Below are 12,449 nucleotides of genomic sequence, written 5' to 3'. Positions count from 1 at the left end.
TGCTATTACAGGCATGAGCCACAGTGCCCAGCCCAAAGTCCATTATGTCATTCTTATGCCTTTGCATCATCATAGCTTAGCTCCCACTTATAAGTGAGAACATACAATATCTGGTTTTCCATTCCTGAGATACTTCACCTAGAATAATGGCCTCCAGCTCCATCTAAGTTGCTGCAAAAGACATTATGCCTGAGTAGTATTCCACGGTGTATATATACTACATTCTCTTTATTCACTTAGTTGATGGGCACTTGAGGTTGGTTCCATATCTTTGCAATTGCGAACTATGCTACTATAAACATGTGTGTGCATGTGTGTTTTTCATCCAATGACTTCTTTTCCTCTAGGTACTGAGTAGTGGAACTGTTGGATCGAATGGTAGATCCCAATATGTCCAAAATATTATCATTTCAACATGTAATAAATTTAAAAATTATTACAGATGTAATCGATTTAATAATTGTTTAATGAGCTATTTTACATTCTTTTTGTAAAATCCAGTGTGTATTTTATACTTACAGTACATCTCAATTCAAATTAACCACATTTCGAGTGCAAGAGTCACATATTTAGTTACTGGCTACTCAACTGAAGCATGAAGATCTAATGCAACCACTAAAAAATAATGCGAAGAGATAAGAGTTAAAAAACCAAGGGATACATTGAAAATAAAATATCAAAATATATTCATATAATCTAAAAAAGGACAGATACTTTGGGAGGCTGAGGCAGGAGGATTGCTTGAGGCTGAGTTCAAGACTAGCCTGGGTAACACAATGAGACACCTATCTCTACAAAAAATTTAAAAAATTAGCCGAGTGTGGTGGCATGCACCTGTAGTACTAGGTACTCTGGAGGCTGAAGCAGGAAATTACTTGAGCCCAGGAGATTAAGGTTGCAGGGAACTACGGCCATCCCATAGCATTCCAGCCAGGGGACAGAGTGAGACCTTGTCTCTCCCCACACCTCCCAAAAAAGGAAGAAAATAGAGGAGCAAACAGTAATAATTATATTAAATGTAAATAATGTAAATAATTGTGCACACCAATTAAAAGAGATTATCAAACTGGATTTTAAAGAAAGACTGAATTATATGCCTGTCTACAAGAAACTCCCTTTAAAAATAAAGATAGGTTAAATGTATAGACCAAGATACGCCAAACAATACAAACAATAATAAAAGATGGTTGGAATGGCTATATTAATATGAACTATATTTTAAACCTTTTTAAAGAGTCTAATTGGATTTGTTTACCCTCCATTCAGTTTTAATTATATCTAGTTCTGTGGCAGTTTTGAAACAACGAAGCTATTTCCTTTCATGCATCTCCCTCACATTACTTATGTTGATGCATTAAGTAACTGGACACGCACAACAGTTCCTAAAGAAATATGACCTATTACATTAAAACTGCCCTATCTGATGGGTTTTCTATGATGAGGTTTTCAGGTGAATGATAGCTTATGAATTTTTTGAGTCATTAATATTTATTCCCCATTATAACAGTTTACCGAAACATTCTTCTTGACAAGCCATCTAGGCATACAAAATAGTGCTATAAGTATATTTACATTTTAAAAAGTCACCTATCAGGGCTGGGTGCGGTGGCTCATGACTGTAATCCCTGCAATTCAGGAGGCTGAGGAGGGCAGAGGTCAGGAGTTCGAGATCAGCCTGACCAACATGGCGACACACTGTTTCTACTAAAAATACAAAATCAGCCAGGTGTAGTGGTGCATGTCTGTAATCCCAGCTACTCAGGAGGCTGAGGCAAGAGAATTGCTTGAACTTGGGAAGCAGAGGTTACAGTGAACCGAGATTGTGCCACTGCACTCCAGCCTGGGTGACAGAATGAGACTGTGTCTCAAAACAAAAAAAAAAAACAAACAAGACCTATTATTTGTAAACTGTTTGATCCCAGATAATTTTTAAAACAGTGTTGTTTTGGCCGCTCTCTTTCATGTTTGTATTTCTGTTTTGGTTTGCTTTAAGCTGCTAAATAACTACTGTGGTCAGGGTACTAAGCCTGGTATTGGAATAAAAAGACAGATTAAGATACTGTATCCCTTCCTGGTACAAAGAGTAGACTTGGAGACATAGGATACAGAAGATGAACAAGATAGCATATGCTAAGTGCCAAATTTAAGAAATAGGCAAAGAGTTCCTAAGACATTTTTTAAATGTACCAGTGGGGGAGTAACTAACGACTGAGGCAAGTAAAGAAAAAGAAAAATAATAAAGTGCAAAAAGTTAATGTTTTTCAGTCTAAATTAGGACTTAAATTGTGTTTTCTTAGGTGGACTTCAAGTCCACCTCTCTCCCATTTATCTGTTTTTAAAGTTGTTTATAAGATGTTTAAATTGGGGATTTTGAGCTTAATGCAGTAGCAGAAAGGTGGCGGCAGTGGGGAGATGGAAAGTAGGGGAAACCAGTCAGGAGAAAATGGAAAGAAGACTACATATCAATAAAGAAGGCCTGATTAGAGCTAAGCTCCCCTAGGGCACAGACCTAATAGACACATAGACATCAACAAACCTGGAGTTCAGAACTATGGGTAGAGTGAATGCCTACAACATACTAGGTAATGAACTACACATTCTGGCATGCCTTTCCACGTTTAATCCGCAAAATACCAGAACATGGTACATTTAAAAACTTAAAACACCGTCAATACTGAACAATAGAACACCGCATTAAAAAGGCTTAAAAATCACCCATTAAACAGAGCTAACTTAAGAGTATGAACAAGAGACAGAGTTAGTTGCTATTACCACTGGACTTAGATAAATGTTATTAAAAAATTAGGTGAGGAAATTGAGATACTGATTAGATCGCCTATAAAAGGTGACAGTCATCTAGGACAACCAGAGTTCAAAACCAGGTCTGACTGACTCCTAAACCTACACACACATACACAAACACACACACACACACGCACACACAAAAGACTAAACTAATTTTTACCTTATTGTCAAAATTACGATAAAAAGACAACCCTAAAAGTACATCTGAGAAGTCTAGAGTAAAAAAAGGATAAAAAAGGAAGTTTAGTCTTATCCCTAACAGAGATGTGAGTCTCAAGAGGGTTTAAATGTACTCTAAAGGGTTTAAATTTGAAGACTGAGAACACTTTTAATTTTCACTAAAAGTGTTGGTATAATAATCTTTTACAAAAAGGAGTAAGTATAAACTTTAAAAGAACACGTCTGTATGCTGCTATTCTGGCTGGAGGCATTGGAGATCAAGTTAGTGAGCAAAATGCCCATGTTAGGAATAGTGAGGGAACCCAGATTAAGGTACTAGAGCTCAAACAGAATGGTAAAATCTTCAGTATGGGGTATCTAAGAAGTATGGAATAAGGGGTGCATCCCAGGACAGGATGTCAGAGCCTAAGTAGAGAAAAAAGTTAAGGCAATGGGAAACTGGCCATATGCAGGGGATTTATCAAATTTAGTAAGTAATGACAATGAGTCAGAGTTCTCCTCGTGAGAAGGGAGTTATAAATTTGGTAATGGAAAAAAAGAGAACAAATCTTGTGGACTGAAATTGGAGAAATTAGTACCAATTCATGGTTTTCTACACACAGACATCGAAATAATTAGAGCATCCAAATCTTGTTTGCTAAATACCTTTCTCCACTAAAAGCAACCACTCTTTGGAGAAATGGTTGATTCCAGTGCTGGGGCAGGGAAAGTACAAGGTAAGCTTCATTTTCTTATGCCCAAAAGGAAGGAAGTGGCTGGGTATGGTGGCTCACACCTGTAATCCCAGCACTTTGGGAGGCCAAGGCAGGCAGATCACTTGAGGTCAGGAGTTCAAGGTCAGCCTGGCCAACATGGCAAAATCCCGTCTCTACTAAAAATACAAAATTTAGCCAGGTGTAGTGGCCCACGCCTGTAATCCCAGCTACTTGGGAGGCTGAGGCACAAGAATCACTTGAACCTGGGAGGCGGAGTTTGTGGTGAGCCAAGATCACCACACTGCACTCCAGCCTAGGCAACAAAGCAAGACTCCACCTCAAAAAACAAAAAAGGAAGTATGAAGAACAAGTCAAAAGAAAACAGAAACAATCTTGAAGGGCTTTCAATAGCCAAAGCTAAGACAATCTCGGAATAAATAAATAGCAAGTTTAACAAGGAATGGGCTATTTTTACAGTCTCAAAATACTTTTCCACAAAAATACATGTTAATTACCAATGGGACAAAAGTAACTTTACAGTGAAGAAGCTTGGATGATATTACCTCAATCAAGTTATCATAGTGCACACTATGTGATATCAAGTTATCACGTCATCAGTAATGAGACAAACAGAAATTGTATGCCATTTGATCGGACACAATGAGAAAAACGCAACATCATTACTGTCAAATAGCGTACAACCTGAATCTAAACATAAGGAAATATCTGGCATCCTACAGAAAGAAAAGTACATCTGGAAAAAAAAAAAAAAAAAAGAAAGTATCATGCAAACCCAAATGGAGAGACATTTTGGAACAGAACTAATCTATAAGCTTTAAGGAGTACAAACAAGGTCATGAAAGTCAAGACTGGGGGACTGTTCCAAGTCGAAGGAGTCTAAAAAGATGTTACAGTTAAATGCAACACAGAATTCTGAATTTTGTTACAAAGGAAATTACTGTGGAAACTGGCAAAACTTGAATGTGGTCTGAGGTTAGATTCTAATAATATAGGAAGATTAATTTCTTAATTTTTTTTTTTTTTTTTTTTTGAGACAGGGTCTTGCTGATGCCCGGACTGTAATGCAGTGGCACAGTCTTAGCTCACTGCAGCCTTGAACCTCCTGGGCTCAAGTGATCCCCCCATCTCAGCCTCCTGAGTAGCTGAGACCACAGGTGCATGCTACCACACCTAGTTTTGTTTCTTTTTTGTAGAGACAAGTTCTCACTATGTTGCCCAGGCTGGTCTCAAACTCCTAGGCTCAAGTGATCCTACTGCCTCTGTCTCCCAAAGTTCTCGAACTGTGAGCTACTGCACCATGCCAGTTTCCTAATTTTGATGGTTATACTGTAGTTGTGCAACACAAAATCCTTGTACTTGTTTGAGGTGATGAGACTGTACCTGCAACTTACTCTCAACTGGTTTAGGAGAAAAAAGGTCTTTGTAGAGTACATGGAGCTTAAGTGGGATTCTACAATTTACTCTCAAAAGACTCAAGGGGGAAAAGTTCTTTGTACTGTACTAGGAACTTTTCTGAAACTTTGAGAATTTTTTTTTACAGTTACCTATAAAATTCACTTACAGAAGATAAGCAAAGCCGTGTTCCTTTTAAATGAAGAACAGTATGACAGTATGTATTTTCACCTCTTCTTTTTATAAGACCCTGCTTTATTATTTAGGAGACTGTCAATGACCTTTGGTCTCTATCTGCATCGTCCAATATGATAACCACTATTCAGTACCTCAGCTGCACTACCCACTTTGCAAGTGCTCAACAACCACGTCACTATCAGTTACTACACCGGGCAATACAGATTCAAAACATTTCCATCATTACAGAACTGTCTACTGGACAGCACTGATCTAGAGGTTGACAGGCCTCTAGATGAGTGAAACAACCGAAGACTGAAAGTCAGATGGACCCAGGTATAGATACTTAGCAACTTCTCTGACACTTAAGTCATTTAACTTCTCCAGAACCCCAGACTCATTTCTGTAAAATGGACTAATACATTCAACATTGCAAGGCTACTGAAAAGATCAAATGAAAATTTATGTAAAATGTCTACAACAGAGTGGCTGACACATAGTAAATATCTGATAAACATTAGCTGTCTTCTGTAATATGGGTGATAATTAAACTTTGATCTCAATACTTTTAGATCTAGTTAAGCAATTATAGAAGCATCACCTTACTGTCCTGCTTGTTCAAAGGGCCAATGAACTTCACATTGTTACAGTCAACAAATTTTTTTTTTAGTTCTTACCTTATTAAACTCTTATCAACACTTGACCCAACTCTCTCTTCTTGACTTCTCTCTCCTTGTAACACTTTCTTCCTTTGGTTTCTGTAACACCCCACTCACCCTCTACTTCTCTGATCTTCACAGTATTCTCTGGGAGCTCACATTCTTCCAGCCAAGTTTTCTAAATGTTAGAGGTCATTGTGGTTCCATCCTAAGCTTTTTTCCCCCCAAGTTATATTCCCTCACCTAGGCAATTTCATCCATACCTATAGTTCCAATTATCTGTATGGGTGACTCCAGTTTTCCATTTCTAGCCCATATTCCTCCTCTGGATTTTAGAACCATATATCTAATTACTTACAGGAACTTCTACCTGAAAGCTCCAAAGGTACTTTAAGCCTGATATATTAAAACCAAAAGAGCTCTTGTCCTTATCTGGCACAACCTAGGAAGGTAATCCAGAAGTCATCTTTCAAATTTCTTTCTCCCTCACTTTCAATCTATTAACTGAGGCCTGCTGGTCTCAAATCCCATCCACTGAGCCCATCTCCACAATTATCATCCTAATTCAAGTTATCCTCATCTCTCCCAGACTACTAGAAAAGCCTGCTAACTAATTCTCCCAGATCTCCTCTTGCTGCCTCTCTCCTCCCTTTCAATACATATCACCACAATCCTAGTTCTGCCTTCTGGAACTATAAGAAATTAATATGACTTCTAAATGACAACATTTTTAACAATAAGATAGTTATATTGCTTGATATGGTTTGGCTGTGTCCCCACCCAAATCTCATCTTGAATTGTATTCCCATAATTTCCACGTGTTGTGGGAGCAACCTGTTGGGAGATAATTTGAATTACGGGGCAGTTTCCCCCATACTGTTCTCATGGTAGTCTCACAAGATCTGACGGTTTTAACAGGAGTTTCCGCTTTTGCATTTTCCTCATTTTCTCTTGCCACCACTATGTAAGAAGTGCCTTTCTCCTCCCACCATGATTCTGAGGCCTCCCTAGCTATGTGGAACTGTAAGTCCAATTAAACCTATTTTTCTTCCCAGTCTCAGGTATATTAGCAGGGTGAAAACAAACTATTACACTGCTCTACTCTTAGCTGAGGCATTCTTAGCTCCTTCTATATTAAGACAAATGATAGTTTCAAGGTCACATACTGTCACACTCCTCTAAAAACACACACCCCTTAGGCTGGGTGTGGGGGTTCATTCCTGCAATCCCAGCACTTTGCGAGGCCAAGGTGGGAGGATTACTTAAGCCCAGGAATTTGAGACCAGCCTGGGCACCATAGTGAGAGCTGTGATCACACCACTGCACTCCAGTCTGGGAGACAGAGTGAGATGCTATCTGAAAGCAAAAACAAAACAAACAATAACAACAAAAAACAAAGACCCCTGAAATGAACATGGCTCACGTGCATGGATATAAGTAACTGGGCAGTTTATGCCACAGAGACTTGCTTAGTCTAAACTTTCAAACCACAATCACTATTTGTAATGTTTATAGCTGAAAGCATGTTAATTCATTAACTTACATGTAAGGCATTGTTCAGGTGTTTAGGGACAAAACAGTGACCAATACTGACAAATGCTGACCTCACAGAAGCTTAATTAGAGTGAAGAAAATAAACAATAAACCTCAGTTAGTAAATTACACAGCATGTTGCAAAATGATAAATGCTATGGAGAAAAATCTGGTATAAAAACAGATACGAAATACCGGGCGGAAGGCTGTTGTTTTATGCATAGTAGTTAGAAAAGACCACAACAGCATAGGGGAAAGGAGATTGGAGAAACAGTGAGGAGATGAAGTCAGAGAGGAAGAAGACACTCAAATCATAGAGCCTTGTAGACCATAGGAGTATGGAATTTACTATGACTGAGAAGAGAAGTCATCTGAGAATAGAAGTTACATGACCTGACATTTTATCAGGATCACTCTGGCTATGGAGTGTTAAAGACTGTAGATCAGCAAAGATCACAGTGACTTTTTAGGAAGATATTTCTGAAAGCAAAATAGTGGTTGTGTTTTTATGCTTTGTATTGAATTTTTATGTGTCTATGTACTAGGAATTCATATATTAAGTTCATAGATACAACTAAAAAAATATATATAATGCAAAGATGAGTTTTGGGAATAGCAAGAAAATGATACTGGATATTTTAACTCTGGGCTCTACTCAGTATTACTGCTGAGTAATAGTATTACTAACAGTATTACTGCTCAGAAGCAAGACAAGGTGCAAGGCTATTAATTTATTTTGGGGGACAGACTATAATTAAAAATCTGGATTTTAAGTTTATTTCACTGGGCAAGGTAAACCTTGTCAAGGTACAATTTACATCATTAAAAGACAAGAGCAGGTGATAGCAGGGTTTGCTAAAGGGAAGTTACAATGAAAATTAATCTACAGTTGACTTCCCTTTTATTACTTTTATGCCTGCTACTCTCTTTAAGATGCTACGACTATCTCCGATATACTTTAAAAGTTCAGTATTAAGTTGATGGGTAGTATAATACTGCACTTTCTGATTACTAAAAGATGTTATTGATGATGAATCAACAGTATCATGTAACTGCACTGATTCATCCTATCTCTGTGAATAAAAGCACAGGTTTTCAAGAAAACTGTCTAAGCCCTAGCTGGTGCCAAACGACGATAGGGAGCTAAGTAACTCCTGAAAAGTTTTGATCTTAACACACTGGCCCCATTACCACACGAAGGTATTAACAGAAAAAGTAAAAAAACTCTCCGTAATATATCCTCCATGACATGTTTTCAGGCAACATATTTAGAAACTTTAAATTTTCTTCTACAGTTTTCTTCCCCTTTATACTGAAGAATGTCTTTAAAGCATGAGTATACTTACAGTAAGCAAACATTCAAATTTTACCCCAATGAAATCTTAAAATGTACTCAAACTCTCAGGCAAAAAGTTCACTATCTGAATGTGAAAAACTGAATGACTGTTAAAATATTTGCAAGCACCAAAAAATACTTTGCAAGCACCAAAAAATACAGCTAAAATACAGCTACCCTAAGAACTACTATTTTTAAAAAACTCACATTGCATAAAAAATGTACATTCAGATTATCCGATAGGATAATATAGAACACAAGAAATCCAAAGACAGTTTCAAGATTTCATTTCTCTTGCCCACCGAGTTAAAACAACAAAAACAAAAGGCCCATGAACTTTTTTCTTGCATCTTTTGACCAAAATAGTGAGATGATCAAGCCAACTGCCAAAGAAACAGGAAAGAGAAAGCAATTGTTTAGAAACAGACTTGATTACATGTCAAAATTTTAATACAATTACTAATAAAATACAAAAACCGTTATTTTAAAATGTACTGCCCTGATATTCTGCTGCTGAGGCAGGTAGTGATACGTAGAAATTAATTTTTCTTTTTAAAACGAAAAAATAATGCATTTATTAATATACTTTTCCCAGATTTCGGGGGAAATTCCCAAAGCGGAGAAAATGTAACATCAGCATCTACTACACAAAGCATTAAAAACATTTTTCAGCAGTTTTGCTTACGTATCTTAGGTCAGTGGTGGCGTGTTAGCCAAAATGTAACCCAAAATGAATGAACAACAGTCAGCTAGTAGACACTGTATGTAATACAGTACGGAAATATATTGAAGGTATTTCAAAATTCAATATTTGAATCTGTGAATGTCTAAATCTAGTACTCTAAATCGAGCGTCTACTTTTGAAACAATACTCCAAAATACGTGTTGGTGGCAAGACCGCCAGCCATCTGTAAGAAATCTTTCTAATGGTTCAAAATTCCTAAGTCTGAGGAGGGGCGACCGATTAGGCTAAATTTATATCTCCCGGCCCCGTAGTTGTCAGCCCAGGTAGCGAATTTAAAACATTGGGGGTGGGTGAGTAGTTTGAAGTTCAGATCACGGAGTGAAAAAGGCTGATGCTTAGAAGCGCCGGCTCTTCCCCATTCGCGCACACGAGAGGTCACGGCGTAGTAAAGTTTGGTTTCACTAGCGGGCTTGGACGCTCGCGACCAAAGTCTCCCAAGAAAAGCCCACCCCGCGGTCGGGAGCGCCCGGAAGCTCAGCAGGACACGTTTCCACCGCAGGGAGGAGGGCGTCTGCGGCGGTTCTGGCGTGGAGCCCCTTGTCCCCCCGTAGGACCCTGCACCCGGGCGGGGACGGGCTTCGCCGGCTAAGGCGGCGGGAGGCGCGTAGGCCACAAGGAGGAAATGGGACGGAGTGCGACAGAGAGGCGGCGGCGGCCCAGGGTCGGGCCGGGCCTCCCTCGCGGGGCAGCGAGAGGGCAAGCGGCCCTCCCGGCCGCAGCCTCCCCCACCTCGAGAGGCAGCTCCAACTTTCCTCCCAGCGCACGACGTCGCACGGGCCGCGCGAGATTCCGAAACTTTGTCAGCCCTCCCGTCGCCCTAGGCCCGCTCCAGTGCCCTGCGCCGGCCGCTAACCCTCGTCTAGCCCAGACAGCTGCCCAAGCCCATCCACCCCGCGGGTCGACCAGTGTTTACCTCAGGCCGAGGTCGAGGCGCTCGGTCCGGCCGCGGCCACACAGCAGGTTCCCAGGTCCCAGTCACTCCGCCAACAAGTTCCCCAACATGGACTCCTTCGTCCGCTTTGTGGTGTTATAGGGTCTCTGGGACACTGACTCCGCTGGCTCGGTCCGGAGGCGGCGGCGAAGCAGGGAGCGACCCGGGTTGCGCTGCTCCGCGCGACTTGCGCCACCGCTACTCCCCCTTCCCCCGCCTTGTCTAGCCTCCTCCCTCCCCTCCCTTCCCCTCCCCTCCCCGCGCGTCTCCCTCCTCCTCCCTTCCCTCGCTCGCTTGGCTCACTGTCGGCGCGCTAAGGTGACGACGGCGGCTGCCGGACTCGCCGCGCTTGGCCTACTCTCTCGCTCTGGCCCTGAGTGCATGTTCGCAGTGCCCAGCCGGGCCGCAGGGGGGCGCTGGCAAACTGCTGTTTGCGACCGAGAAGCGTGGTGGGTGGAGTCACGTCGCGCGGCCTGTGAGCGGGAGGAAGGGCAGCTGCGATGGAGGGGCCTTCTGGGAAACGTCCTTCCTGCCCCGCCTTTCGCCAACGCTGCGGATGGTGCGCCTGCGCAGCGCGTGGACTTTGGCCTCAGCGCTCCTTTGGCAGTTTTACAGGCTGCGTCGCGGAGAACAATGAAAGAGGCTTTAAGGTGACTGGACAGGAAGGATTTTGCTCAGGGTGTGTTCCTCTATCTTTATGGTAATCTGATATTGAAAAGAGTGTTCGTATGTTTGCGGTGGATTGAGTGTTCACCTGGCGGCGCTGCCCACCTGAAATGCAGCCAGTGGGGTGAAGAGTAGGTAACTTAGAAGCCCACTTTTCCTCCTTTCTGGTGGGCATTTTTTTAGATGCCGGAGGGAGAGCTTTCCCCCCTGACTCCCTGAGCCTAGGGGCTTTCCCCTGTCTTAACCCCACATCACAAAATTAAATTTGGACCAGGTGCGCGGTCTTTTACGCCGGTAATCCCAGCACTTTGGGAGGCCGAGGCTGACGGATCCCTTGAACCCAGGAGTTCGAGACCAGCTTCAGCAACGTATTAAGCCCTCGTTCGGGAGGTTGAGGTGGGAGAATCGCTTGAACCCGGGAGGCTGAGGTTGCAGTGAGCCGAGATCGTTCCACTGCACTCCAGCCTGGGCGACAGAGCGAGACCCTGTCTCAAGCAACAACAACAAAAACTTTATCATGATTTACTTTAAAGACCTCCACGTTGTGGTTAGTGACGTGTGTGCCAGCCTCCACTTTTTTCCTCGGCGGGTTGTTAAATGTTTTGTTTTACCTCGGAAGTATTTTGACTTTTTCAAAACCAGTGACTCTTTAACCTCCTAGTTTCTCTTGTCGATTGCAGCAAGCTTCCAGTTGCTCTGTCCGCCCTCAGTGTCCCCCATCTACCAGCTGACCTTCCAGTCCTCCCACCCACGCCCTTGTCCTGCTTGCGGCTTCCGCAGGACTAAGCTCTGCTCCCTGCGCGCGGATCACCCAGGTCCCAGTCGCTTTCAGCCGCGCGTTCACACCTTTTCCTGTCGCCTGCCCCCGTTCTGTCCGCGCGCGCTGCGCTCTCCCAGCCACGCTGACGCCTGCCCGGGATGAGTTTCCTCCCCACTTTGTCGCGGCCCTGCCTACCGGCCGCTTCGCTGCCGCCTTCCCGCATTCTCGCAGACTACGTTGCCGCGTCCCCTGCTCCCGCCCTGAGGACGTCGCTTTTCTGGCACTCTCATCCTGTGCATTCTGTTGAGTCTGCTCACTGCCTCACACTGTGAGAATTGGGACAGTGTCTTATCACTTTCATAACAGCGTCTGGCACTTGCTGAAGGAACACATGAATGGCAGCCTTGTCGCTGTCAAAGTCTTTGGAGTTTTTCAGTGTACTGTTTTTGATATGGGGTTAGGGAATTTAGATGGCTTTACTGTATTTGGGATATTTGAGGGAAAAATGAGCTAGAGACATTAAAATGCTTTCTTCTCATGGAAGAACAA

At 42.3% G+C, this 12,449-nt stretch overlaps 1 protein-coding gene across 1 annotated transcript in view; it reads right to left on the bottom strand.

Moving 5' to 3' along the window:
- The window catches only part of SCAF11 (SR-related CTD-associated factor 11), a 78,392-nt gene extending 66,210 nt beyond the window's left edge, over window positions 1-12,182 (bottom strand). The window contains exon 1 of the mRNA XM_011987539.1: window positions 11,952-12,182. The gene's annotated coding sequence lies outside the window, so the exon portion shown is untranslated. The remainder of the gene's footprint in view (window positions 1-11,951) is intronic.
- Window positions 12,183-12,449: the final 267 nt, after the last annotated feature.

The sequence above is a fragment of the Mandrillus leucophaeus genome, unplaced genomic scaffold (genome assembly GCF_000951045.1).
Source record: "Mandrillus leucophaeus isolate KB7577 unplaced genomic scaffold, Mleu.le_1.0 Scaffold1089, whole genome shotgun sequence".
Lineage (NCBI taxonomy): Eukaryota > Metazoa > Chordata > Mammalia > Primates > Cercopithecidae > Mandrillus > Mandrillus leucophaeus.
Note: the sequence above shows the minus strand (reverse complement) of the source record. Positions and strands in the feature narration are given on the sequence as shown.